Source organism: Podarcis pityusensis (assembly GCF_964106645.2).
Source record: "Podarcis pityusensis genome assembly, chromosome: 15".
In the NCBI taxonomy this organism is placed as follows: Eukaryota; Metazoa; Chordata; class Lepidosauria; order Squamata; family Lacertidae; genus Podarcis; species Podarcis pityusensis.
Window position 1 is genome coordinate 7,595,744 of NC_138040.1, and position 27,809 is coordinate 7,623,552.

Here is a 27,809-nt window from a genome sequence, read left to right on the forward strand (position 1 = left end):
CAAGCCACTTGGTGGCACTGTAGGGTTTGCCATGACAGTCTGTTAATTTCTGTTTTTATATACAGTACCATGTTTTCAAGGAGCAGTGTCTCCCCTCCCCAATAAATTCACAGGTCTATATTAGATTTATTTAAATTGTTCAATTAACAGTTTTTAAATACCATGAAGCACATCTGTTTTATTGTTTGTTTATATCCTGCCTTTTTAATGAATGTATTTGAGGTGGCTTATATACAATCAAAATACTAGATAGGCGGCCGTATAAGTACAGTGTGTGCGTGCATGTGCATAAAACATTTCCAATATTTATCTAATTTTAAAACATTATAGCCAGAGGTGAAAATGTGAATTCTAACCCTTCTGGCAATTAACAGGAGCGCACAATTTGCACATAGTTCTTTATGCGCAGACACCATTGGAAGGAATCTGCTAGTTGAGGTCCGCACCAAGTTCTCTTGCTTTGGCTGCACAGAGTCCCTGTTTTGTGAATTAAAATTTGATACACATCCCAACAATCTATCTACATTATTGGGGTGCTTCCATGTTTAAATGCACACACAAAACCCATGCTGCCTTGTATAATTTTGCCCTGAACTGAAGGTCGCAGGGGCAAGAGCAAAGGGAGAGCCAGTGCAGTTAGAGTGTTGTATTAGAACCTGGGAGGTCAAGGTTCAAAAACCCCACTTAGGGACCTTGGGTGACCTTGGGCCAGTTAATGGAGGGAGGGGAGAACCATGTACTCTGCCTTGTGCTCCTTGGAGGAGAGGTAAGATATGCATGCATTAAATCATAACAACTTGGAAAATCTATTCATGACTTTAAGACTTGGAATGCAACGCCTGTAGCTGAGTGTTAAGAGTGTCTTCTTTGCAAGTAGAAGGTCCAAGGTTCATTCCCCAGCACCTTTAAGTGGGGCTGGGAAAGGTGTCCTGTCTGACATCCCAGACAGCTGCTGCCAGTCAGTGTTGAAAATGTATGCCACATGCAACAGTGGTCTGCCTCTGTATAAGGCAGCTGTATTCCCTTCTGGGCAACTTTTCAAAGGGGGTCATAGTCTAGTGGTGGGTGGTGCCAGAGACAACAAGTGGGTGGAGTATAGTTTTGGCCTTTGTCCCATTGGCCAGTTTTCTACACACCTTTCTCTATCCTCCATCTAGACAAGCAAGAGGCATCATCACAGTTCAAAGACACATTTCACCCAACAAAAACAATCCAAGGAAGTTGCAAAGAGAGCCAGCAGAACAGGGGTCAGCAACCTTTTTCAGCGTGGGGCCGTTCCACCATCCCTCAGACCTTGTGGGGGGGCCGGACTGTATTTTGGAAGAAAAAAATGAACGAATTCCTATGCCCCACAAATAACCCAGAGATGCATTTTAAATAAAAGCACACATTCTACTCATGTAAAAACACGCTGATTCCCGGACCGTCCACAGGCCGGATTGAGAAGGTGCTTGGGCCGCATCTGGCCCCCGGGCCTTAGGTTGCCTACCCCTGCAGTAGAAGGTGTGGCTTGGAAAGGGGAGGCTGCTGGAGCCCCAAGGGTCAGGTAGGGAGTCTTGGAGGGCTGCATTTGGGGTCTGAGTTTTCCCACTTCCGTTTAAGCACACATGGTTAGGTGTTAATTTCTGAGAATACAGTAATTCATTATTTAGGTCCCAGCCCTGCCCTGCCTGTCACGTGCATATGTCACCTCATTCAAAACCCAGTTTTGTGGAAGTCACTGGAAGCATCCCTTTTCAAGCTGAATACCGAGCATGGCAGAGAATGAGCTGATGGGAGTTATAGTGCAAAACCTCTGAAATGCACCCGCTTTGCTAAGGCTATGTTGGTCTAGATCGGGCATGGGTAACATCCGTGGCCCTCCTGATATCGCTGGACTCTCTGTTCTCATCATCCCTGACCATTAGCCGTGTTCTCTGTTGTTGACAGAAGTTGAAGCTCCCATGTGCTGAGATGGCAGTGCGAGAATCAGCTTTCATGATGGTTTGCATTGTCAGTTCTAGCCTGCCGCTACATTGGATAATGAGATCCTTCGTCGGGAAACCATTTAAGTAAAAACAACAGGCCCTCCCCTGGGATATGTAATGGGAAGGGAGCTTAATATAGTATATAATAAGAGGACCTGTCTTAATCTTGCACGAAACAAGGAGATGAGATCTTCTCTCTCTCTGTGTGTGTGTCTCAATTCACTTAAAATTCCCAGTCTAAGACCCATGGTGATGTGGAGGCGGGCAAAATGTCTGTCTTTTTGGGGGGCATAAAGGAAGCTTTCCATCCAAGTCTGCGGCTCTATAGCTAATGAGCAGAGCTGGGCTTTATCTGTCTCTAGAATCCTATACCCCATTAAGAGAGCACCCAGTTGACCTTTGTGGGCTAAATTGCTGGTGACCTCCTTCCTGGAAGCTAACCAAAAGGGATATGGATCACGAGCCCCACACAAAGCTTCTGGCAAGCTTCATCAGAACACATTGTGAGCCAGCCAGTTAACAGTCAGTGGCAAGAGGTCAGCTTCTCGCTTCCACCATATGCCTCGAGGCACAATGGAGCTTTAAAATAACATCCTCTCATTTAAACGCTTCAGAGCAGGAATGAACTCTGTCACCCCCTTCTGCCTCCTCCCCAAATGGCATTCAGATGGGCCTGTGCTTCTCAAAGGTTTCCCAAATTTCTGATAGCTGAGGCACCCTTTGCTCCGCTGAAAAGACGTCCTTTGGAAGCACATGAGGTTCATCCACGTTCCAATAGTGCTTTATAGCCCCGTTACTGATCTGGTTATGCCTCCTAATCAGAAGCCGCAGCAGTGTCTCTATAGGAGGGACAGTAGTTATTAAATTGCATCTAGTGCTAGGACGAAGCAGAATTAAATTGCATCCAGTGGTGAATGCATCTACAACAAAAGAACGTCTATTCTAAAAACATTCTAAAATCAGCTGTCAATCTCACTGGAAGGAACCAAGGCCAGAGCAGTGTATCATACAGAGATGCAACAGGCAGCCTTCTGAGGGCGAGTGATTCTGTCTTGACTTTGCTTGGGAACAAATGGGTCATTTAATCCTAAACAGTACCATCCACATACAGGAGGAAAAGTATCAGCAGGCTTGGGAGAACTCGCAATTTTACGGAAGTATAAAAAACAACCCTTTATTGGGGTGGAGGTCTGCCAAGGGAGTGAGGAACCTGGAAAACATTTCAGCTACAACTGAGCATGCTCACTAGCCACAGACTGCTGACTGGTGAGAAGAATGGAACGGAACAGTCAACACTGCAACATTATGTTGTAGGTTGTCATACCTGAAACAGAACGAATCCTACCCTGGAAGAGGCTGATTGGAAGAAACCAAGGGAAGAGCAGTTAATTATACAGAGCTGCACTGGCAAACAGCCTCTGTGCATTGAAACATAGGGCTTACCATTTGTTGTTAGGAATAGGATTGCTGTTGAAAAGATTTGATGTGAGAAGGAATTTGAGGCTAACAGAGGGGAATATGTTCTGGCAGCTTCTGTTTTATTGCGAAAAGATTTCTGGCTGTGTTCCTCAACAGCTTTAAGTGCCGCCAGATATTTGTCTGAGGTAAGATATCTAATAGGTCATTAGGGGATACAGACATTAATTGGAATAATTTACACTTTCCTCTTCTAGGAGACCAGGGCATTTAGTAATAGAAGTGTATCTCTGTGTGTGCATGCATGCACACACTTATAATATGTATTAGAGCTGCAACATTTAGTCAATTTAAAATCTTGCTCACTTAAAAAAGCCTCCGACTAACCAAGTACCAGTGTTTTGTTCTGTTTCGAATAGTTGCTTTTGTAAGTACTTATAAATCAATAGGTCGCAGACACGAAGGGGCATTCCTACTTCTCCCACACAGGAGGAAATACCTCTCCTGCCACTGTTCCTGCTATGGCACTTGCGTCCATCATCTTAAAAACAGGGGGATGTTCTCTCTCTGTCATATACACCGCACATTTCAAGCAACCCCCCTCAATAATCTTGGGAACTGTAGTTTGTTAAGTGTGCTGGAAGCTGTAGCTCTGTGAGGGGTAAGCTACAGTTCCCATGATTATTGTGGGCGAGCGGGAAGGAACGTGCTTTAAATGTGTGGTTTGTAGGCAACAATTCTCTGAGTTAAATGGTAGCTCATTAAAACCAAGGCAATAGAAGTGTGGAACATTGAGTGATATTAATTGATTGATTGATTGATTGATTGATTAACAAACATTGCTTCCCTGATGCAGTTCGGTGCCTTGAGAATATTTAACCCAGGGCTTGATTATGGCAGGCCTCTGCATCAGTGCATGCTGAGCTGTATGTTAAACACTGGGATAGTTTCTTGAAAACCAGTCCCTTTTGGTAAAACTTCCTCAGTCGGGATGGGAGGGACAGGAGAGCAAACAAGGATGCACCCCCTTGTGCATACTCCTCCTCCCTGCTTTGCACCCACGCTGTGCTGGAACAAGCATGTGTCGATCATTTGGGAGGCAATCCACGGGAGCTTCTCAGCTTGCCTTGTCCTCCCCCCCCCCGTGCGCCTCCGCCGCTGAGCATGCTGCAAGCTCATTCTGCTGTGCGCTAATACTATTATCCTCCCGAAATTAAATATCAGGCCCAAACCTATAATGTTTCACAGGGTGGGAATTGGGGTTATATATTCCTGGGTAGAAGCTACCTTCTATTTCAGTCATAGCATTTAATTATGATTGGTATGTTAGTGCCCACCAGAGCATAACAAATTGTCATTATGTTATTCTGCTGAGTCTAATTTAATTGGCAAGTTGTCACAAAAGCAATTATCCGTCATTTATTTTGTTGCCATAACCACATCTTGGAGAGCACCTGCTGTCTGTGATGTGGGGCGGTCGGGCGGGAAAGGATCCCCTAAGTTCCCCCCAGTCCTGGATTCCTTCCACTTTCCCCAGCGCAAGAGGCCTTTCCTTTGTTCCTTTTCGGTTAGGCGTTTAAAAATTTGTGTCCTGGTCTAGAAGATGTGACATCCTTTTGCCTAAAAAGTGCATGGCATTGAGGGAAAACAGGAAATTGGGGAATGGCCCAACAGTGGGGCAGCAGGGTGTGGGAATCAGCCTGAACAGCATTTGGGTTAACCAGCCAACTCCGCTCCTCTTGCTATTCGCTTTACTATTTTATTTATTGACAGTGAATAAGTGAATATATTTTGCCGTTCTACTTGGTGCCCATGGAAGACCACAAATAATACTGCAAGTGACACCAATTTAAACTGCCAGTGTAAATAAGAGCTCTAAAAATGCAGCGGTCGCAACACTCTCTGTGTGCCTGGACTTTGTCTTCCTATCAGCCAGAGCTTTTCCCAGGGATCAGTGCAGTGCAGAGTGGGTCAGGCAAGATCAATGGAAGTGCTTTTCGTTTGGATCCCACCCAGTGTTAACACCAATCTATCAAAAAAACAGCAAAACCCTAGGAAAACTAATAGTTTTAAATTTGTTCTTTCATGAATAGATTGTGATCTGCAATTGGCTTTGCAACAGGGTGTCAGATCTTGTAAATAGCTTAAAGGTTTTAAGTGGTATATAAATTTTGTTAAATAAATTGATACTTAAAAAAAAAAAGATGGAAGCAGAAATACAGTGGTACCTCGGTTTTCGAATGCAATCCGTTCTGGAAGACCGTTCGAGTTCCGAAATGTTTGAAAACCGAGGCGCAAAGGGCGGCCTGAAAATTTAATGGAGAAAATTGAAAACAACTCAGTGGAAGCCATTTGACTTCTGAGGCACATTCGAAAATGGAAGCCTTTACTTCTGGGTTTTTGGTGTTCGAAAACTGAAACATTCGACTTCCGAGACGTTCGACAACCGAGGTACCACAGTACTGATAGGGCAGGGTTTGCTTGCCTTACTCCATATGTGCTGTTACAAGTACCGCATAACACTCATTCCACGCTTGTAATAAGAAACCATTATTTTGTTGTGGCAGCACCTACTCTTTGGAACTGCCTATTGACATCAGGCAGGTGCCTTCACTGTACACTTTTTGGGACCCACTGAAAAGGTTTTTCAGTAGGAAAGTCTATCTAGACATGCAGAAACTGAGATTAAAACACACGTCTTTTTAGCTTATTGTTGACTTCAATTATCCTTTGAATGTTTTCAACAGTCTTTTATTTGAAGGGGTTTTTGTAGACTGCTTTTAGGTTCCATTACAGTCAAAATTTGTTAAACATCTAAGGCCATGGGTAGGAAACCTGTGTTCATCTAGATATTGCTGGACTCCAACTCCCATCAGCCCCAGCCAACATGGCGAGTGGTCATGCATGATGGGAATTGTAGTCCAGCAAACATCTGAAGGGCCATGGAGGTTCTCCACATTTGATCTAGGCATTTTATGAACATAACACACTTGGTTGCATTATTCATGACACAAAGGGGGCTTTCTCGCTGCCCTGTATGTGGAATGCCTCCTTCAGAAAGCCTATTTTTGATGCTAACACTTATTAAGAAGGCTGAACCCTCCCTTGCCCTTAGACTTTTCTCTCAGAAGTGAACCGCTCTTGAGGGAAAAAATTCTGCATCCACAGAGCATGAAGAAATAAGATGGAGAAATGGTTTAGATCCCTTCAACCATGTATGCCATTTGATGAAAAAAACCCACAAACACCAGAGTACCCTGCCTCACTCCATGCTTTATATTTGAATGGGGTAGAAGACAAGTGAACAAACAAACATGGCTGCTGCCATCATGTCAAGCTCAAATTAAAACATCTGAGGAAAATTTAACAGCTTTAGTTAAATGTTTAAAATTACTGCTGAAGTAGTGCTTGAATGGAGTAGACAAGTGAACAAACAAACATGGCTGCCACCGTCATATCAAGCTCAGATTAAAATGTCTGAGGAAAATATAACAGCTTTTGTAGAATGTTTAAATTAAAGTAACCTAACAGGCTTTGGGGAGGGAGGGAAGGAACTGGTGGCTGCAGTTGGGGGGAAGATGTCACCTCATACACAGAGTTCCCTTTTGCCCTGAACCTTTTTCCGTGCGGAAAAAAAGATGGTTGCGTTGAGCCGGCAGAATATGTTTCGTGCGAGCGAGAAGAGAAAGGGGGATCTCAGCCCTGATTGTAATGGCTTGGTAGGAAATTAAAGCTGATCTCCTGGCTCTTCAGAAGAGCTCGCATCTTCCTGATGGGCTCTGATTCCGCATTACTGAAAGGGCTTGATTATTATTCCGTGCAAATGAGAAGTAATTCCACCGAAGCCAGAATGGCTGCTTTTTCTGTGGACTTTGCTCCTAGCATAGTTAAATAAATGCTTGGTGGTGCCTCCTTCCAGTCTACATTGCAAATTACTGAGGCCTTAATTGGGTCCTCCCCCCTCCAAATTTGGGCAAATTAGCCTGTGTTTGTGTGGCTCCAACTTTTAGCTTGAAATTGTTGGTGTGGCTTGTGCCATTATGCCTGGAAGCGCATTACTAGGTTTTGGTAATTTGTGCTCCAGTAGCCTCCCAGTTGGATTACTGCAATGTGTTGCACTTGGGGCTGCCTTTGAAGATAGTCCAGAGTTCAACTGGTGCAGAATATGGCTGCCATGATTTTAACTGGGACCACAGGCATCATGAAGACATTAATGTGTCTTTTCTGGCTTTCTGATTGTTTCCAGGCTCAATTCAAAGGCTTGATTTTGACCTATAAACTCTGCAGCGATCGAGACCTTGATACCTGGCGGACCACTTCCTGCCCTTGTCCTAAAATAATAAACAGAGGTCCTTCTCCAAGAATCAGGTCAGCCTGAGATATGGAGGGTGCCATACGGGAGGAAGGCTTTGCTGTCCATAGAGGGGTTTGCTTGGTGTTCATGCTGCTGTATTTTCTGCGCTAGGCAAAGATTTTTATTCTGCCAGGTCTTTTAACGTAATCTTAAATATCTATTTTGCCACCCGTGGAACTTTTAAAGAATGTGTAGGTTAGCATTACCATATTTCAAAAAGTGAAAATCTGGACAGAAAAGTCATTGAGATTTTTTTTGACAATCTCTCAAAAAATTGAAGATTGCCAGCTATTTTTAAGAGAAATCACAAAAAATGACACTGCCAACATGGGTTGCCATACGTCTGGATTTTCCTGGACATTTAAGCAATTTCTGCCCAGACACTGTTTGCGACAGCCAATTGCTGGCTATGTTCAGGAAATTTTGGATGTATGGCAACCCTAGTGTAGGTGATCTTTTGAACTATTTAATTTATTTTGTCTTTGTGGTTGAAGGTGGTGGGCTGTTGTTTTAGTTTTTGTGGTATTCTTTTAGCTATTTCAAAGTGTAAAGTCATCTGCTATTACTTCTTATTTGGGGTTTTAAGGGATTTTTAAAAAAGAATTTCCATGTTGATTTTTCCTGTATTTATCTGCTATATATTTTGGAAAGTGGTTGGTCTGTCTGTCTGTCCATCCATCTATCTGTTCTCTATATGTTTGGCCTCCTCTTGAGAGACCATTGCCATGAGGGTTTCTGAGGTGGGGGCAGGGGTCGTCATTGACATTTGGACACTAGCTGCCATTTTGAACCAACATGGCGGACCAAAATGTGACTTTGGCTTGACTTTGCCAAACTCAAAAATTATACTTTCCGTTTAAAAATCACATTTATTGGGTTTTTACAAATTCCTGGGCACTCCCCACTAGATATAATCTGCAGGTCACCTGGGGTCCCCTCCCCATAAATAAAATATGTTTTAGGCACATAAATAAGTCCAGATGGCACTGGACTTATTTATATCTAGGTGCAGTCATGAGTTCACTGTGTCCAGTTATTGTGAGAGTCAATTAAGTTTTTGTCTATCTTCCTTTGTCCTCTAAGCCTTTCATGATAGCATTCCATTTTATAATTATTATTCCTTTCTCCCCACCACCTTTAGTCTCATTATGATGCAGATAGGAGGTGATTATGTTTTAAGAACATAAGAAGATCCTGCTGTTTCAGGCCAGTGCTCATCTAGTCCAGCATCCTCACAGTGACCAGTCCGATGCCGAAGGGAAGCCTAAAAGCAGGACATGAATACAACAGCACTCTTCTCATGTGCAATTCTGAGCATTCTGCCTCCGACAGCTGCAGTAGAGCATAGCCACCATGACTAGTAAGTAGCCTTTGGTTGTATTCGGCCAAGTTACATTCATAGACCCATTGAAATGAGCAGACTGGTTAGTCATGCACATTCGTTTCAATGGGGCTGCTCTAAGTAGGATTAAGATTAGCCCAGCCCATCATTAGCTTTGTTGTTTAGTCATTTAGTCGTGTCCGACTCTTCGTGACCCCATGGACCAGAGCACGCCAGGCAGTCCTGTCTTCCACTGCCTCCCGCCGTTTGATCAGACTCATGTTTGTAGCTTCGAGAACACTGTCCAACCATCTCGTCCTCTGTCGTCCCCTTCTCCTTGTGCCCTCCATCTTTCCCAACATCAGGGTCTTTTCCAGGGAGTCTTCTCTTCTCATGAGGTGGCCAAAGTATTGGAGCCTCAGCTTCACGATCTGTCCTTCCAGTGAGCACTCAGGGCTGATTTCCTTCAGAATGGAGAGGTTTGATCTTCTTGCAGTCCATGGGACTCTCAAGAGTCTCCTCCAGCACCATAATTCAAAAGCATCAATTCTTTGGCGATCAGCCTTCTTGATGGTCCAGCTCTCACTTCCATACATCACTACTGGGAAAACCATAGCTTTAACTATACAGACCTTTGCTTTCATTAGCTTTATCTTCCTTTATTTTGCCTGATCTTCTCTTTAAGCCAAATTGATGGCCATCACTACTTCTTGTGGGAGCAAGTTTCAGAGTTTAGCAATGTGCTAGGCAAAGTAATACTTTCTTTTGCTTGGCCTGAATCTTCCAGCATTCAGTTTCATGGGATGGCTCCAAGTTCTAGTGTTACGAGAGACGGAGAAAACCTTTTTTCTATGTGTTTTCTCTATGACTTTTCATTGCAAAATACACCATCATCTCCTTTTTTGGTGCAGGAGAGATATCTTGCATCTGCTGCCAGTTTCATTGAAACTTCATCTCTCCCTTTGTCCCCCTGGAGTTCTATAAAAAGAAATGCTAGGAATTCTATACTATTTTTGTTTTGAAAGCTAAAGAGGTAAGCTGCTTTGATAGCTGAACAAGGGGCTTGCCTCTTCATCTTCCTGAAATGCTAACGTCGCTTCAAAATGTGATGGGAATTCTGGGGGATTAGAACAAATGAATAAATTGTTTCCTTGCGTTGACTAGCTTTGTTTTGCTTTTTGCTAACATTGTAGAGATATTTTCAGTACACACGGGTGGGTCTTGCCTGTATATTCCTGTTCCCATTTGGATTACAGCTTGTGTTCTTGTTCCTAAACCTTTCAATATCCTAGCTCCTCTTTGCATTACAAAGAATTCTAATAAATTCAGTGCAAAGATGTTCAGAACAACACACCGTTCTAACCTCCCTCCCCTTAAAAAATAAATTCTGATAAGTAGTGGTTGGCTATATGTATTTGTGCCAGAGAGAGGGGCAGGGAAGAGGGTAAAAATTTCCTAGTCTTCTTTTTTCTCTCATTACTTCAGATTTGATTATTTTCTAAACCAAGGAAATAGCCTAAGACCACGATTTATTCATCAGACACGCGTTGGGATGATGTAATTCTGAATTGCAAGCGAGGCAGGGGCAGCAGATCAGTATAATTCATTCCTCTCTTTCAGACACCAGCCCTCCTGCTGTAAAATCTGCACAGCGCTCTCCCTGCAGAGAAACTTAATTGTTTCACCTGAGGGGGGGCGGTGGCTTTCCTGTCCCTTTTTATGCAGGAGCGCTCACTTTCAGAGGAGCATCTGCTCCTGTGAATGTGTTTATTATCCCAAAACCTTTTCCTCTGGTTTGCATCGCAGCTTAAAAATGTTAAGAAGTTTGCTGCTGCTAGCCTCAGTCAATAGCTCACAACTAATATTCAGATAAACCAGCCTCTCTGGATGCAATTCTTATGCTGCACAGATGATGATGGTCTGTGCTCGCAATAGTATCGGGGTGGTTATATGCGACCCTGCGTGTTGTTTGCGCCAACGAAAGTTCTGATACAGACACAACAGACTTGTTTCCAGTCAGTGCACGTCCTGTAGCTTCCTTCTGAAGCCCTGTAACTTTTCGTGCCACAAATGTTCCAGGTTATTTTTTTGTCTCACGCTGTTGTGCTGTAGCGCACGAGTGCCCTTCCAGCCGGCAATAATGCAGTAACATTGGGGAAACATCGTTTGACGCAACCATGTGTAACCACTTTGTAAACAAATCACAGTGAATGCTCATTAAACAGCTGATGTCATCTAACCTCCCTACACACTTTCTGCAAATAAATTAGGATGAACGCTCCATAAACGGGTCTTCTGGAAGCGACCAGAATGTCATTTCTGGCTGAGGAGTGTACTGGGACTACATGTCCCAGCATCCCTGCCGAGGAATCAGGACCAGGTCCAGGTCCAGGGCGTGGGTTTCCTCTGATACCCTGCTGGGCTGACCTGGCAGTGAATGCAGTGGTAATGCTACTTCAGGGGCATTGTGGGAAAATTAAAATGGCATCTAGAACCAGTTACCGGCTGCTGTTCAGAGCACTGGGCTGCAGTGAAAAAATAAAAGGGGCCCCCAGGGTCTTAGCAGCTGCCTAAGGATGTCAGGGACACAGGTGGCGCTGTGGGTTAAACCACAGAGCCTAGGACTTGCCGATCAGAAGGTCGGCGGTTTGAATCCCCGCGACAGGGTGAGCTCCCGTTGCTCGGTCCCTGCTCCTGCCAACCTAGCAGTTCGAAAGCACATCAAAGTGCAAGTAGATAAATAGGTACCGCTCCGACGGGAAGGTAAACGGCGTTTCCGTGCGCTCCTCTGGTTTGCCAGAAGCAGCTTAGTCATGCTGGCCACATGACCCGGAAGCTGTACTCCAGCTCCCTCAGCCAATAAAGTGAGATGAGCGCCGCAACCCCAGAGTCGGTCACAACTGGACCAAATGGTCAAGCGTTCCCTTTACCTTTTAAGGATGTCAGAGGCTGACCTCTGCCCTGTAGGAAGGTGATGCTATTTGCTTCATTTTCCATCAGTAAAGGCAAAGGGACCCCTGACAATTATGTCCAGTCGCAGACGGCTCTGGGGTTGTGGAGCTCATCTCGCTCATTTCCACCAGTAGAGGGGGCTAAAGATTAGGATAACAGATGGAAGGTGTGGCAAACTTACCTGAGTAAAGAGTAGGAATGAAGGAGAAATTTAGGGCTTGTCCTAGAATGCGTGGGTCTGATTGGTTTTCCTCTTGATTCACACTTTCTAGGCATGGGTCTTATCAGTTCTCTCCTAGCCACGCTCCTTCCCCAGGGAGATCCCGCTCTTTTGTGCTAAATCGGAGCAAACATAAATCTGGAGAAACCCTGAATTGCTGTTTGCTCCAGTTGAGTGCTAAAGAGTGGGTTTTCTGTGGAGGGAAGCAGCAGGGCAAGAGGAAGTGAGGATAAGCCCTCCGTTGGCATTTTAATGTGAACCTACCTAATTCACACTTACTGGGCCAAAACATGTACCGAAACACACCTGTCTTTCAAAATCCGTAGTTCTCTGAATTTTGTGATGTAGTTCACTAAGCAAAACTTGATTGCAGCTGCATTAAAAAAAATTGTGTACATTAGGAGAAAGTGTGCAAAAAGGGTATGCATTAGAGAAAATAGCATACCAAAAAAAAATTAGGGGAAACTGCTTGCAAAAATGTCTGTTGGGAGAAATGCTGATAATTTTTAATGAGGACTTTCCCCCTTTCCTTTTCTTTTAAATGCAAACTGATGCAGAAATTTAGCAAACTGAATTCAAGAATGGAAAAATGAGAAACCGAAAGAGCTACTCTGAGCCTCCCCCCAAGACCTGGCCCACAGAGCTTGCAAAGGTTGGTCCCTTTTCTTGGACATATGCTTCCTCCTGTTTCTATTGCTTGGCGAGAAATGTCTTCTCTTTGAAACAGCTCTGCTATTTTTAACATAGTTATTCATCCCCATCAGCATTTTGGATGGAAGGAGACTGAACAATAGCAGCTGCCACAAATATAAGACAGGGTGTGGAGGGTGAAATCCAGGAGTGGGAGGCAGGCAGGCAGGTTGATCATGGAGAAGAGCTTTTCCCATTTCCTGTAATTTGTCTTGACAGGTCAATTCTATTGTTGCTGAGCGGGAAAAAATGTGATTATGAGAGACGCGTTTGCTGCTGTTGTGATTCCCACCCCCCGACCCCCTGATTAGGCTTCTGTTTAACGTGGCAAATAAATAAATAAATGAAGTGTAGAACATAGCTATTCTCAAGAGTCAGCTCCTTGGGAATCCTGCCCTAACCAGGAAAATGCTATAAAAAAAATCCTTCCAGTAGCACCTTAGAGAACAACTAAGTTTGTTCTTGGTATGAGTTTTTGTGTGCATGCACACTTCTTCAGATACACTGAAACAGAAGTCACCAGACCCTTATATATAGTGAGAGGGTGGGGAGGGGTATTACTCAGAAGGGTGGTAGGGATGGGTGATTGCTGTCAATATCCTGGATCAGCCAGGCTGCAGAGCAAGGTGATCAGATCCCTTCTCATGTTACATCTGGACACATCCACACCATATATCTAGTGCCCATGGATTACGCGGAAGAATCCTACAAAGTGCAGTTTAAAGGCACTGGGAATTACAGCTAGTTCTGAAGGGTAAACTGCAGTTCCCAGGGGTCTTTGGGGAAAGCAAAATACGTTAAATGTGCTTTCACCTTATGGGTGTGGGTGTGACCTGTGATTAGTTTGCTTCAGTAGTGGTCATAGTCACAATCTAGGTAGTTACAGAGTGGCAAGATGATGGATTCTAAGCCATGATTCTAAGTTACTGTCCACTAGGGCTATGTTCCATCTGTATGGTCAGAGGCATTATGTCTCTGAATTCCAGTTGCCAGGATTCACAGGAGGAGAGGTTGCTGCTGCATTCATGTCCAGCTTGTAGGCTTCCCATAGGCATCTGGTCATCCACTGTGAGAACAGGATCCTGGGCGGGAAGAGTCACTGGCCTGATCCAGCAGGCTCGTCTTACGTTCTTATGACTGTGATAGGGAGCTCTGTATAGTTCCAGGGTGTCATGGGCCAGGAGTTGGCTTCACCTGCTGAGCAGCAGCCTGAAGGGGCAGAAGGTGAAGTGACTCCAGCTGCAGCTGATCAGCCTTCTTGCTCCTGATGAGAACCAGCTGGCTCCAGCTTTCTTAAGCAGGGTTTCCAGCCTCAGTCAGTTGCTGGAAACAACCAGGGCCTTGCAGAGCCAGGCAGAGGCCCGGGACAGGTAGATAATGTGCCCCCCCCTTTTCTTTACCCTGGGAATAACTGAAGTCTTATAAATAAGTAAGTATATAAATAATTTTCACAAAGGTTATGCTGACAAATAATTTTATTTCAAGGATTGAACCGTATCTGCATATACAGTGGTACCTCAGGTTAAGTACTTAATTCGTTCCGGAGGTCCGTACTTAACCTGAAACTGTTCTTAACCTGAAGCACCACTTTAGCTAATGGGGCTGCCTCCTGCTGCCGTGCTGCCAGAGCCCGATTTCTGTTCTTATCCTGAAGCACTATTTCTGGGTTAGCAGAGTGTGTAACCTGAAGCGTATGTAACCTGAAGCGTATGTAACCTGAGGTACCACTGTAAAGACAAAATGGAAAATATAGATAAATATGCTGACTGAGGCCCCCTTTGGAATTGGAGGCCCAGGCCAAGTGGCCCATATGGCCCCCCTCTGTCTGGGCCTGGAAACAACATTAGTCATTCCTGGCCAGACCTTGCTGCTTCTTGTGACCTTGGAGCCTCTGCTTTCTTGACCCCCAGATCAACTGACTATGTGATCATTCCTGACCTTAGGACTGGACTGAACCTTGTATATGGACTCTGCCTACAGGCAAGTACCTCCGCCTGAGACTCAGCCAGTTGGCTGGCTTCTCCCTCCACTGAGCTCTCCAGTTGCTGGGCTCTTCCAGATGACGTGTAAGTTGCACATTCATTCTGATATGCTTGTGCAGAGGTTATACGACAAGGAACGTTCATCCTGATTTCATTCTGATTTGCTTGCATGGTGGTTGTATGCAACTTCCAGTTGATCAGCTGTTTATGTCAAGGGAAAATGGCTAGGCCTAGACTTTGGTCAAGAAAACTGCTTACATGACAGGGGATGGGAGGGGTGATGAAGAAAATGGGAAGGCTCCGAGAACATACAGTCTGCTCTGTAATCACAAGGATATTATTTAAGATGATTAACGTGTTTTGAGCTTGTGTTGAAAACACATTGTACAATGAGATAAAGAAGTATGCTAGTATGGGGTTGTTGTTTTTCTACATGAGGTTGGTATTCTCTGCTTAGGGTAGAAAAGCTTGTAACACTCAGTTGTTGAGTTGTTTCTCCCTGCCCCCTTGTAATAGAGGAGGACCAGGTCATGTTCTAATCAAAGCATAATACATGGTTCTTTTCCACAACATTTATCACAGTTTTTAGTGCATTTCCCTCTCATCTTCCTAACTGCAACAAGTCTTTTTCTCCCCCAAAGTGGATTTGTTTCAATGGAGCCCTTTAATATACTTTAATTGCACAAACCTACATTTGTAGTATGCAACTGAATCCCTCCCTCACAATACCAAGGGTGCTTCCTGACTGTCACTATTTTTGGATGGGATTCAGTCACATAGTGACAAATTCAGCTTGTCAAGTTGAAAGTTGATTAGGAGGTCTTGCACAACCAATCTGTTCCCCACCACCCAAAAGATCTGACATTTTGCAATAAGTAGTGTGATAGCAAAATGCACTGGAAAGTGTGAGATACTGCTAGCTTGGTGCAGCGTCATATAACTTCCTTGCAGACTTTGTGCAAACTAATCAGGATAAATGCTCAATAAGTAGCTTGTCTCGAAGCAACTCACATAGACACTGCCTACCAGAAATGTTTTACTTTGTGCCAAAACACTGACCCACCCCCTCATTTAAGCACAGTTCTGCAAATATTTTAGAAAATCTGGGTGCAATATCTTAAGAGATTGAAAATGTATAGTGAACAAACAACTTTCCAAAACATATAGCAGATTAATTTGAGTGCACAAAGCTTACGATCTGGTTAGACTATCTCTGGTCTTTATTGAGCATTAATTCTGATTTGTTTATGGGACAATTATATAACTATGAACATTCAGCCTGATTTGCTTTCCACTTCCTCCTGTTATTCATCCGCCCAGCCCATATTTTTCAATGGATTTTCAACGCTTTCCCCCATCGCTTTCTCAAATGCAAATAGTCTGTTTTGTAAATAAAGTGGATTGGGTTTGCTAGGATAACCCAGCACTTTAACCCACTTCAAATGAGCAAACATAAATTACCAGTGCAGGCTTGAATCCCTCTTGCAAATAGTGAAAACAAGGCAGCACCTCCCCTGCTTAAAATGTGAGTGAATGAAGCGTAGCAATTCCATACCCAAATGCATAGCGTGGAAGTACAAGTGTTGAAGTAGGAAGTTGGAAATGCAACAGTTTGGCAGTGATCTCAGTTGGGCTCTCCATGAAAACTCTGGGAACAAGTGATCTCTGAGCTGCAGGAAATGTCCAGTGTGGAAGGAGTACAGACAAAGAAGAAGAAAGAAACCACCTTCCTTAGTAGCAAAGGAAAGCTGGAAACTAGCAAGCCCAGAACATTCTCTCTCTCTGTGGCCTTTTTGGATAAGGACTGCTGGTGTCCTGGGCTAAAGTTCAGCAAGGATGGCATGAGCTAATGTTGTGGAAACCAAGGCTCTTGCTTGACAATGGATTCTTTATCCGTTTCTCTGTTTGCATCATCACTCGGATGAGTCAACCTCTAGTCATCTAGGGTTTTCGGGAAGCCGAACATCTCACACGTTTTGTGATGGGAGATGCTGGAATAGAAGCAAGTTGATCTGGAGGTTTTGAATCCTGTAATTTAATCACTGGGGATATACATATTTTGAAGAAAATAAACAAGATTAGGAGAATTAGTTAAACCATTATACCCTGCTTTTCACACGTGCTTCAAACTGGCTTACAAAAAGAAAACATACTGTGTACAAAATTGAAAACATAGTTGAAAGCCTCAGAAAATAAAAACATTAGAACAGTGTGCATCCTGGAACAAATCTGGTTTGACCTGACATCTTACATTTTGCAGGGACAGTGTCTGCCAGGTTTCTACTGGGAGGAAGTTCCAGACAATGGAACTTTTTGTTGACGTGAGTCATGCTTCTAGATCATGGGGGAACCATATAGTTGACTTGGTATCCCAAAGCAAATAGATTGTGTGTAAACAGGTCTCTTGAAAAAAGAACTTTGAGGAAAGGGGGAGCTGAAAGCAGAGAGCTCGTAGTACAAATCTGAAACAAAAAAGTACTTCTGGCTGCAGAGCAATTATTAATACAGCTGGGGGAGATAATGGGTGCTTTAATGAAAACCAAAATTTGCATGTAATATCCTTGTTATTTTCTTGGAGACACGAAGGGTCACCCACTGTTTTAAAGCAATTTTTCATCCTAAAAATCCTTTTGCATAAAAGTAGGTGCTACAAGAAACAGAAATGCCGCTCCTGCATTGGATTCTGTCTAGGGTTGTATCAGTGCAGCTCACAAACCTACCTGCTTGGAAGCAGAATCAGGACTCCCTTCCAGAGGAGTTGCTAGTAGGGGCTGTGATAGAAAACACCTGGAGTTAGGTGCAGCTTTGGGGAATGACCTGGAAAATGTCTCAGATACCTTTTCGGAAGGAGCTCTGGAGAGCAGTAGTACCAGAGGGGCAAGCTGGAGTCTCTATTAAGCCAGAGACAGATGAAGAACCTCTGGAGAAGGGAACATGGGTGCACAGTGATCCTGAATTCCTTAAGGGAGTGAGTACATATAGGGAAGCAGACCTTGTTCAGTGAACCCCTTCACCTCAATGTTTGCTTACATGGAAATGCGGGAAGGTCCTGGAAGGGAATTGCAAGAGGGCTTTCCCCATATTCAAGCCTGTCCCAGAAAAAGGCTGAGTCAGAGCTGCCAGGAAAAGGACAGCCTTGCTTGAAGTAAAGTTAAGACTGCACTTATTGTTTGCAGGAGAATGACATCACTGAGTGAGATCATTGGCATGGACCGGGTTATTCACAGTGTGCTGTAACACCTAATGTGTAATGCCTAATAAAAGCTGTTGAGTTGAGCATCCCTTATGATTGTTCATTTGTATAAAAGAAAAGGAAAGCAGGGCCCTTTGATGTGCCCCTGCCCACGGATGCCCAACACAAAGGAGGATGTGGAAGTGAGATGGGATTTCTATGCTAGTAACCTTCAAAGCTTCCTCTTAACATGATGTCAAACCAACATTTTTTCCTTAGTGGGATGGATCAGGGAAAGGTGCATGGCTCAGTAGTGGAGAGCATTGCTTTGCATGCAAAAAGTTATGGCTTCATTCCTTGGCATTTCCAGATAGAGCCTAAGGAATACTCCCACCTGAAACCCCAGAGAGCCTATGACAGGTCATTGTGTAGATTGGGGGTTCCAAGCTGTTATTGGGTCAGAGGTACCACCAAAATACCAATGTCCAAGAAGGAAAAACCCAACGCTTGGAACCCCCCTTTTCACAACAGGCAAAACCACAAATGAAACACGCATTAAAAGAGAAGGAGACAGCATCCCCTCAAAGAACAGGCAGATCCTCCACACAAGCAACCAACCTCCCCTCATTTTATATTTAAATAATTTTTCAGAAATTGGGAAGGGTAGGAGACCTTGGCAGGTGCCAAGCATGTATCTGAGGGTACTGTGGGGCCTGTGGTTGCCACATTGGAAACCGTTGATATTGAGCTAGATAAAACAATGCTTTAACTAGGGAGGGGCTGTGATTCAGTGGTGGAGCACATGCAGAGGGTCCTACGTGCAGGTACACTTAACTCGGGCACCTGGAGAACAACAATCAGTGTGGATAATACGGAACAAAATGGACTAGGGCAGCTTTTTGTGTTCCTTGGGTATTTACCATTCTCATTCTTTGTGGGAGTTCATGGAGAACCTAAGCTGGTTTTCTGCTTTGTCCTCACATTCAACACCATATGCTATCTAAAAGCTGCAGCACTGCTGCCTTCTGCCATGTCTGTTCTCATATCCTGATATCCTCTGGCCTTTCCACCTTCCTCAGCTACCTAAATATCTCCTTGACCTCAAACAACTTTGTCCTGCACCACCTCATTGCCATTAGGAATGGGTGGCTCTGTCAATGTCTGTTTTCTCTGTTTCTAACTTTTCCAATCTTGCATCCAGTTCTTTGCATTCCTGCAGCATTCTTTTCAAAATCCTCATGAAAATTTCTCAGCATCCTAGTGTGAATTTCTCCTAATAAACACATCTGTATGCAGTTTTGCCAAATATATGCATGTGTGCAAAGCAACTTCCCCTTACATTGGATATCTCTGTGTTATTTTCACTAATACATGCAAACTGATCCACACTTTACCCTAGTATGTGCATTTTTGTACACATTACTTTACAGGATAACTGCGCTGCAAAATTGAAAGATGTGTGAATTTCAAAGGATGGCTGTGTTGGAGTTTGCATATTGTTTTGGAAAGTGTGAATGTGGTAGCTTCTCCTTTCAATGTAAACTGAATTGAATCTCTCCCCCATCCCGAAGTGCCTCTTACAGCACCTTTAGGGTATCACTTTTCTCTTTCTTCAAATCCCTCCTCATGGCGACCCAGCTTTTCTGTGAAGCCTTTGCATAGCCAAAGATCCCATGGAGACACCCTCATTTTCAGCGAACAGGGAAAATCTGTACAACTGGCTATCAACAGACCCTCTATGGCAGGGGCGGCCAACATGGCACTCTCCAGATATTGTTGGAGTCCCAACTATCATCACCCCCAGCCAGTATGGTGAATGACTGGTGGTAAAAGTTTTACTGGTGGTAAAAGTTTAACTTATGGAAGTGGTATTATATGCTACAAAACACTGACGTTTCTACGTGGTATATGATAAAATCACATAAATGAACAGTGGATAAAATCAATTAAAATAAGCTGAAAAATCAGAAAGCTTGCTTAAAATGCCTGCTGAAATAGAAATGTCAAGTGCCTGATGTTCAAGAGGGAGAGGGCCTTTCTGATCTCCTCTGGGATGGTGCTCCACAGAATCGAGCCTACAATACTGAACACACAGCTCCTGGTGGATGCAAGCTGTGCATCTGAACCATGGGGGAATCGCTAACAGTGATTCCCTGAAAATCTCAGTGATTGGGCAGAGCTATAAGGAATTGGGGGGACCTTAAGGTATTCTGCACTTAAGTTGTTAAGGGCCTTATAAATCAACACAAAAACTTTGAATTTGGCCTGACAACATACGGGCAGCGAGTGCAAACTTCTGACCACTGGAGTATATGTGTTGGTGGTAGTCTGTCCCCACCAATAGTTCAGCTGCAGCATGTTGTACCAGCCAGAGCTTCTGTACCAGGCCCAAGGGTAGTTCCTCACAGATCTCATTGCAATACAAGCAATCCTCATTTTGTGTGGGGGTTACTTGTGTGTCAGAGGAGCCCACATAAAGCATTCGACCCCACTCCCATTCCATCCTTTTAGGGATGTTTTGGGGTCACTTCTGGGTTCAGCGCTGTGCATGTGTGCGCATTCGCGTGTAAATCGGCCATTGCCTGTGCAGCGAACTCCCTGTTTGTGTGGGGGTTGCATTCTGGGTCACTGCATATGTAAGTCTGTTCCACCCCTGTTCTGCCCCTTCCAGGATCGAAAGCTGTGTACATGTGTCCTTGTTTGTGTGCAAAATGGTCATTCCTTGTGATTTAGTTTTGAGATTACCGGTGCATGAATCACTGTGACCAGGCTATCTTTGCTCAAGTATAGCTGTAATTGTCATACCAGATGTATCAGGTAAAAGGCACTCCAAGCCACTGAGGCTACCTGAGTCTTGGGTGGCAGGGGTAAATCATGGTGCATTCCCCAAACTATGGAACTTTTCTTTCAGAGGGAGTGCAACCATTTCCAGAGTAAGCAACTGGCCAGTCTCATGTTGTAGTCCAGCAACCTCTAGGGTCACCACACTGGCCACCTTTGACATTTGAGCACTTGGACATGATCACTTGCCTCAGCCTCAATAGAGCTCACATTTGTTATCTGTGTCTGCTGTACGATTTCAACTCCTTTGACTATATTTCAGAGTTTGCACCAGCAGAGGGTGCTGCGCTCACAATTTTAGCAACTTGGAGAATTCAGAGGAACGGCAAATAAGGTTACTTGTTCGGGGAATGTTGATATGAAAATGGAAATAACAAGACAACTTTATTCCAAAAAAATATTATTGTTATTAATATTTTCTTGCTCCCCAGCCAGCTGCTGTGGATCGTGATGATATTAGGAATGACAGCTAAGATTTCTTTTTCCACCCGCTATGAGAGAGGCTTATTTCAATTTTCTGTAATCCGGAGAAGGGGAAGGTGTCCTTCTGTTGTTGACCTCTGCTTGAAGACTCAAGGAGAAAAAGCATAAGCACCGGCCAACTCTTGGGAGGCTGGGTGTCATGGCAAGCCTCGAGAGAAAATGCCGTGTCTCTGGAGGCTTTGAGCCCCAGAGCAATCGGATCCACCTTGTTCATAAATTCAGTTGCTGGGGCAGAATGAGAGCAGAATGAGGCCAAGCCCAGACAAAAAATGAAAAGTAAATGCATGGGCATAACCAGGATTTTTTTTTTGGAGGGGCAGGCCTTTGGTTAGGGGGGCAGAATCTGAGTTTGCTATGTATTTTTATTGATTTTTTGGGGGGGAAGCTGCCCTTCCCTGCCCCCCGGCTACGCCCATGAGTAAATGCATAAAGAAGAAAATTGTGAGCTGCACTGTGTCCTTACAAAGAGTGAGTAATCTATGACTGTCTGGATGTTGCTGGACTGGAAATTGCATTATCCTTGACCCCCAGTGGTGTCTGATGCCCATTGGGATTGGCAGGGCAGAAGGTAGGGAGCACAACCCATAGGTAAAGCCAGAGCCAATGACAAGAAGATGGTAAGGGGGAGGCAAACTGAGGTTGGTGGGGCAGTGCCCCAATGAACCAGCCCCTAGTGCTGACCACTGGGTTTTCTAGCTGGGGCTGATGGGAGTTTGAGTTCAGTGACATGGGAAGGATCACAGGTCCCCCCCCCCATGGTCTGTACCACTATGGAACTGCCCATTCCATTCCATTTCCATTAGCTAGAAAAGTCTGCGTGTCACTCTAGTGCTACCCACAATTCTGGTTCCAGGTTTTGCCAAGGTAGCTTCGTGGGGGTGTCCCCACTTTGAGTGGGCCCCACCGCCTCTTTCTTACCCTGTCACCTCTGCCTATTTCCTTGTCCTCTCCTTGGGGGCTCACATCTGCCCAGTTTTCCTAAAGGAGCACTGAAGGCAAATTGAGGGTGTTGTTCCATTGCACCCGGCAATGTACCCCTCACTTGCCAAGTGCAGATTGTCCAGAGAAGGAATATATATGATGTGATTGATCCAGAAGGGCAGAGCTTAGCTACTTTTTACAACATTCTAAGACAGTGTTCAAGGGCAAAGCCTGGATCACGAGCTCCTAGGAAAGAGATTATATTATAGTCATCTCTCGAACGGTCATTTGATGCAAAATGTGAAATAATCTTTCTGTGTCATCAGTGAGTATCATTCCTGAGCGCGGTGAAAGAGGATGCATGTGGGGTGAAGGCAGAGTTTTACAGAGAGATGTGCTGGGTGCCTCTTGCTAGGCTGAAATGTACTGAGAGACAGATTACCTGACCGTAAACAGAGGGGGAGAGAGAGAACGAACTTCACATTTCCACACTAGCTTGACTCTGCTTGTGAGAGCATCTCCAGGAGGCAAATGCCTTTGTAATAGACACTGTTTGCAGGTACCTGGCAAAGGAATGGTGCTGAGTCTGTGTCAGGGCTGCGTACTTCGAAAGAGAGGTTGACATATATAATGTTATGCAGGTTTCATTCTCTGGTGGCTTGTAAAAAAAAACACGAAAGAAGATGCGCCATCTTTCTCTTGTGTGCATGCGTGTCTGTCCCTCCCACATGACCTTGGCTATTTTCTTAGCAACACTATTAATGTGAATTAGGGAAGACGGCGTGTACAACATTTTACGGTAATGATTTATTACCTGCCCTTCACCCTAGGTTCCCAGGGTGGGTGACAACAATTTAAAATAACAAAGCTAAAAACAAATTACGGAATAGGTCCTAAATGTATACCTCTCAGGTCTCAAAGGCCCAGGTAAAGAGGTTTGTCTTCCCCCATATGATGAAAACTGTATAGTGAAGGTGCCAGATCCACCTCTTTCAGGAATTCTTTCGCTGCGATTCCTTTATTTCAGGGGGTTGGGCTAGATGACCCTTGGGGTCCCTTCCAACTCAACAGTCCTTTGATTCTATGATTATGGTGATTGACTAATAAAAAAACGCAACTCAAGCGAAAGTCAAAAGCGAGGGGTGCCTGCTGAATCTCTGCTGGAAGAGCATTCCACAGCGTGGGACCAGCAACACTAAAAGTCTGGTTCTAGTTGAGCCTCTGTAAGATGGGAGACAACTAATAGCACCCGGATACTTCAGGGTAGGAATGGAGTCCAATGGCACTTAGCAGGTGGCAGAGGATAGCTATCAAGTGGCACTCTTTGATCTGCTAGACTCCCTTTCCCCCTCCACATGCTGAGAATAGAACTTTATACTTTCTGCATACAGATCTCTACTGTTAAGCTATGATGCACACACCTTCAAGATACAGGTTATGAACATAGCAACCTTCCTGGGAGCATTAATTTGTCATGCAAAGCGCATGCTCTACCACTGAACTTTTGTCCCTATGCCTCGGACATTGCAGTGCTGCTTCCAGTCAGAGAATGCCATACTGGGATTGATAGACCAATGTCCCATCCTGGCTCCATGCATCCATCAGCGGGCAGCAAAAATCCATTTATCCTCAAAGCATTGGTCTGCTGGGCTTTGGGCAATGTGCCCAGAGACCAGGATGAGTCCTCCACTTCAAAGTTTTTGCCTTCGCCTTGAATGCTGTCCTATCAAAATAATCTGCGGATTACCACCGGTTGAGTTTATTGGCAGCAGAGATAGTGTAGGTGTTTTTTTCCGGTCATACAGGGGGAAGTGGAGATAAGAGGGAGGAGGAGGAGAGCAGGAGGACAACTTGACGAACTGACTAAGATAAATTTAGTGTGCTACAGGAAATCGAAATGGGAAATAAAGATCTCCAGGAACTGAAATATTTAAAAAGATAGAGAAGTTAGGCCACAGGCGCGAGCCGTTCCAACCCCTGATTTCCCCAACAAGCTGATCCTTAAATCAATCTATCACCCTAGCCAGACAGAATATTGTAAAGCTAATAGAATGGAAGAAAAATTGAAATGGAAGTGAGGCCATTCTATGAAGTAAAATGACAGAATCCCTGAAATTTCCATTATAATTACAAACATATTTCCATCTTTGCTGCTCCCCCACATCTGCTGTGCCTTCCTCTAAGTGTATACATAGATATTATTAAGACCACACCACTTTATTTGGTGAGAAGGCTGCAGCACTCACCTCAGCTTGGTTTCCTTTGGAAGCATATTGGCATTCTGTAATGCTTGTGTCTATTTACAAATATACTGGCTGGTCATAAGCCAGGAGCAGCCAATGTAGTACCCTACAGATGTTGGTAGACTACAGCTCCCATCAGCCCCAGCCAGTGGCAGGGATGATGGGAGCAGCCCTCCAACCACATCTGGAGGACACTATATGGGCTGTGTTCAAGGGCAAAGGGAACACTCCCAACAGGCGGCCAAAGTCCATCACTCCCATGTCGGGTCACTCCAAACTCTGCTGGCTCTGTCTCCATCTCTCCTTCAAACTTCAGTTTTCTCCCTTTGCTTTTCTCACAGACACTTGCCTGGTGGTAGAGCATCCATTTCCCGTGCAGAAGGTCCTCTCTGAAACCCTGGAGGGCCACTGCTGATCAGTGTTGATAGCACTGGGCTAGATGGACCAGTCGTTTGACGTGGTGTAAGGAAGCTTCCTGTGCTCCAGTGCTACTGCAATCAAAATGCTAACATCAAACTGTGAGTATCAGAATGCCAGATTTCCTAATTTAATCTAGATTTACCCTTTCCTCAAAAAAACCCCAGTAAGTAAAAAAACAAAACAAAAGTATGTTGTCAGCAACTGAACTGCAATATCTGAATGACTCATTTGCAATATTAATCCCCTATCTGGAAACTCCTTAAAACTGTTATCTATAGACACACTTAAGGTAAAGGTAAAGGTAAAGGTACCCCTGACCATTAGGTCCAGTCGCGGACGACTCTGGGGTTGCGATGCTCATCTCGCTCTATAGGCCAAGGGAGCCGATGTTTGTCCACAGACAGCTTCTGCGTCATGTGGCCAGCATGACTAAGCCGCTTCTGGCGAACCAGAGCAGTGCACGGAAACGCCGTTTACCTTCCCGCCGGAGCGGTACCTATTTATCTACTTGCACTTGACGTGCTTTCGAACTGCTAGGTGGGCAGGAGCTGGGACCAAGCAACGGGAGCTCACTCCGTCGCGGGGATTCGAACCGCCGACCTTCTGATCAGCAAGTCCTAGGCTCTGTGGTTTAGACCACAGTGACACCCGCATCCCTATAGACACACTTACTTGGGTGTAAATCCTATTAGCTGGGTTACTTTGGGCTCCCAGTCTCATAGAATCATAGAATCATAGAATCATAGAGTTGGAAGAGACCACAAGGGCCATCGAGTCCAACCCCCTGCCAAGCAGGAAACACCATCAGAGCACTGTCTCTTTCTCCTCCCTCCCCATTCCCTGGTTCTGCTGACGCGGCGGTTTGGCTTCACCCCCGGAAGTGCACTCCATTGTCTCTCAGTACAGATGGATGCCAACAACATATCTTCCTTGCAAAATTAGACATTCGGTATTCTGCATTGTATCCAATGTGAGTCATATTTAGGGATGCAAGTAGGCATCCTTTTCTGTTCTGCCCTATATTTGCTTCATGCAGCAATGTTTCCATTCCACCGCAATTCGTCTTGTGCCAAAAACTACATTATTTGTCTCACTGTCTGCTGTTGCGATATTACATCACTTTTGTAATTAATTATGTTGTCAGTAATTTATGCCATCTCATTAGTAATGCAGATGGGTGATGGATGAACATAAACTTGTAGTATTTGCAGACTGAAAGTAACAGCAACAGTGAATGCCACTCGTATTCACTGGGCTGATTTCTGTTCTGGACATCGGACAAATAAGGGAATATGGGCAATTTCTGCTAAGGTTTCTGTTATCATTGGAATTCTCCAACATCCCTAGTCATGCCTGGAGTAGATCCATTGAAAATAATAGACATGACTGTCTTCTGCCCATTTATTTCCATGAAACTAATTTGAGTAGAAATTAGTTGGTAAGAACCCCCTGTTTCCATTCCATTCCTGAAGCATCTGTAACCTGAAGCGTCTGTAACCTGAGGTACCACTGTACTTTAAAAAAATGTACAATCTCCTACTTTATGGGGAAATGCTAAATGAAGTGGTAAAGTCAGCACAAATAAAGTGGGCTCAGGATTTAGGTCATAATATACAATTTGAAGACTGGGAAAAGATGTGGAAGGTGAATCTAAAATTTACAGATTGTATCTTACTGAGAGAGACTTATATGAAAATGATGTATAGATGGTATATAACACCAGAGAAAGTAGTCAAAATGTATAAAAAGGGATAAAAAACGTGTTGGAAATGTAAAGAAAAAGATGGTACATTCTATCATATGTGGTGGGAATGCAAAAAGATTAGAACTTTTTGGGAAATGATATATAATGAATTGAAAAAATGTTTTAAAAGATTTTTGTTAAGAAACCAGAAGCATTCCTCCTAGGAATTTTAGACCAAGATGTAAAAAAAGAACTTTGGAAATTATTTATGTATGCAACAACAGCGGCAAGAATTATATTAGCACAAACTTGGAAGACAGAAGAAATACCAGCGAAAGAACAATGGCAAGGGAAACTTATGGAATATGCAGAACTGGCAAAACTAACGGAAAAATTACATGGAAAGGACAACAAAGATTTCAAAAGAGAATGGGAACCATTTACAACATATATGAAGAAGCAACATAAAGAAGTGGACTCACTGGCAGGGTTTGAGTAAACAATTACAACTGTATACAACAAAAAATAAGACTATAGTGGTACCTCGGGTTACAGACGCTTCAGGTTAGACTCCGCTAACCCAGAAATAGTACCTTGGGTTAAGAACTTTGCTTCAGGATGAAAACAGAAATCGCACAGCAGTGGCGTGGTGGCAGCAGGGAGGCCCCATTAGCTAAAGTGGTTAAGAACAGACCTCCAGAACGAATTAAGTTCTTAACCCGAGGTACCACTGTATATGTATTGTGAAAATTTTGGGGAAACAATACGCAGGGTGAACAATATGGAAATAAAACAAAACGGGAGTATGAGGGAAGTCCAGGGGAGGAGGGTGGAAATATGAAAAATTGTTAAAGATATATTGTTGGAAGAAGTATACATGGAAAAATCATATATATATATATATTACACAAAATCTGGGGCGGGAATCTTTGCCCCCAGCAAGTTTAGAGTCCACGTAAGTTATTGGAAATTGGATGCTATTAAGCACCGCCTTGTGTGTTTTTTCCTGCTTGCTTCCATCACGTTGGAGGCAATCACGACTCCAGCCTGTCGGAAGATTGCCTTGTCCATTCCAATGATCTTTAACTGCCCGTTTTCACGGCAAAAATCACAAACGCTTTTCTCATTGTCCGGTTGCCTTGC

General features: G+C 44.1%; 1 long non-coding RNA gene across 4 annotated transcripts in view; it reads left to right on the plus strand.

The window, feature by feature from the left end:
- Positions 1 to 27,809, plus strand: part of LOC308464137 — a 116,212-nt gene that overhangs the window by 4,869 nt on the left and 83,534 nt on the right. The window contains exons 1-4 of one of the 4 annotated variants that reach the window (XR_013979866.1): positions 6,224 to 7,102; positions 7,630 to 7,751; positions 8,879 to 9,097; positions 24,904 to 25,080. This is a non-coding gene — a long non-coding RNA (uncharacterized lncRNA). Of the gene's footprint in view, positions 1 to 6,223; positions 7,752 to 8,878; positions 9,098 to 24,903; positions 25,081 to 27,809 lie in introns of those variants that run through there. The other 3 variants (XR_013979864.1, XR_013979865.1, XR_013979867.1) reach the window with 3 other exon arrangements.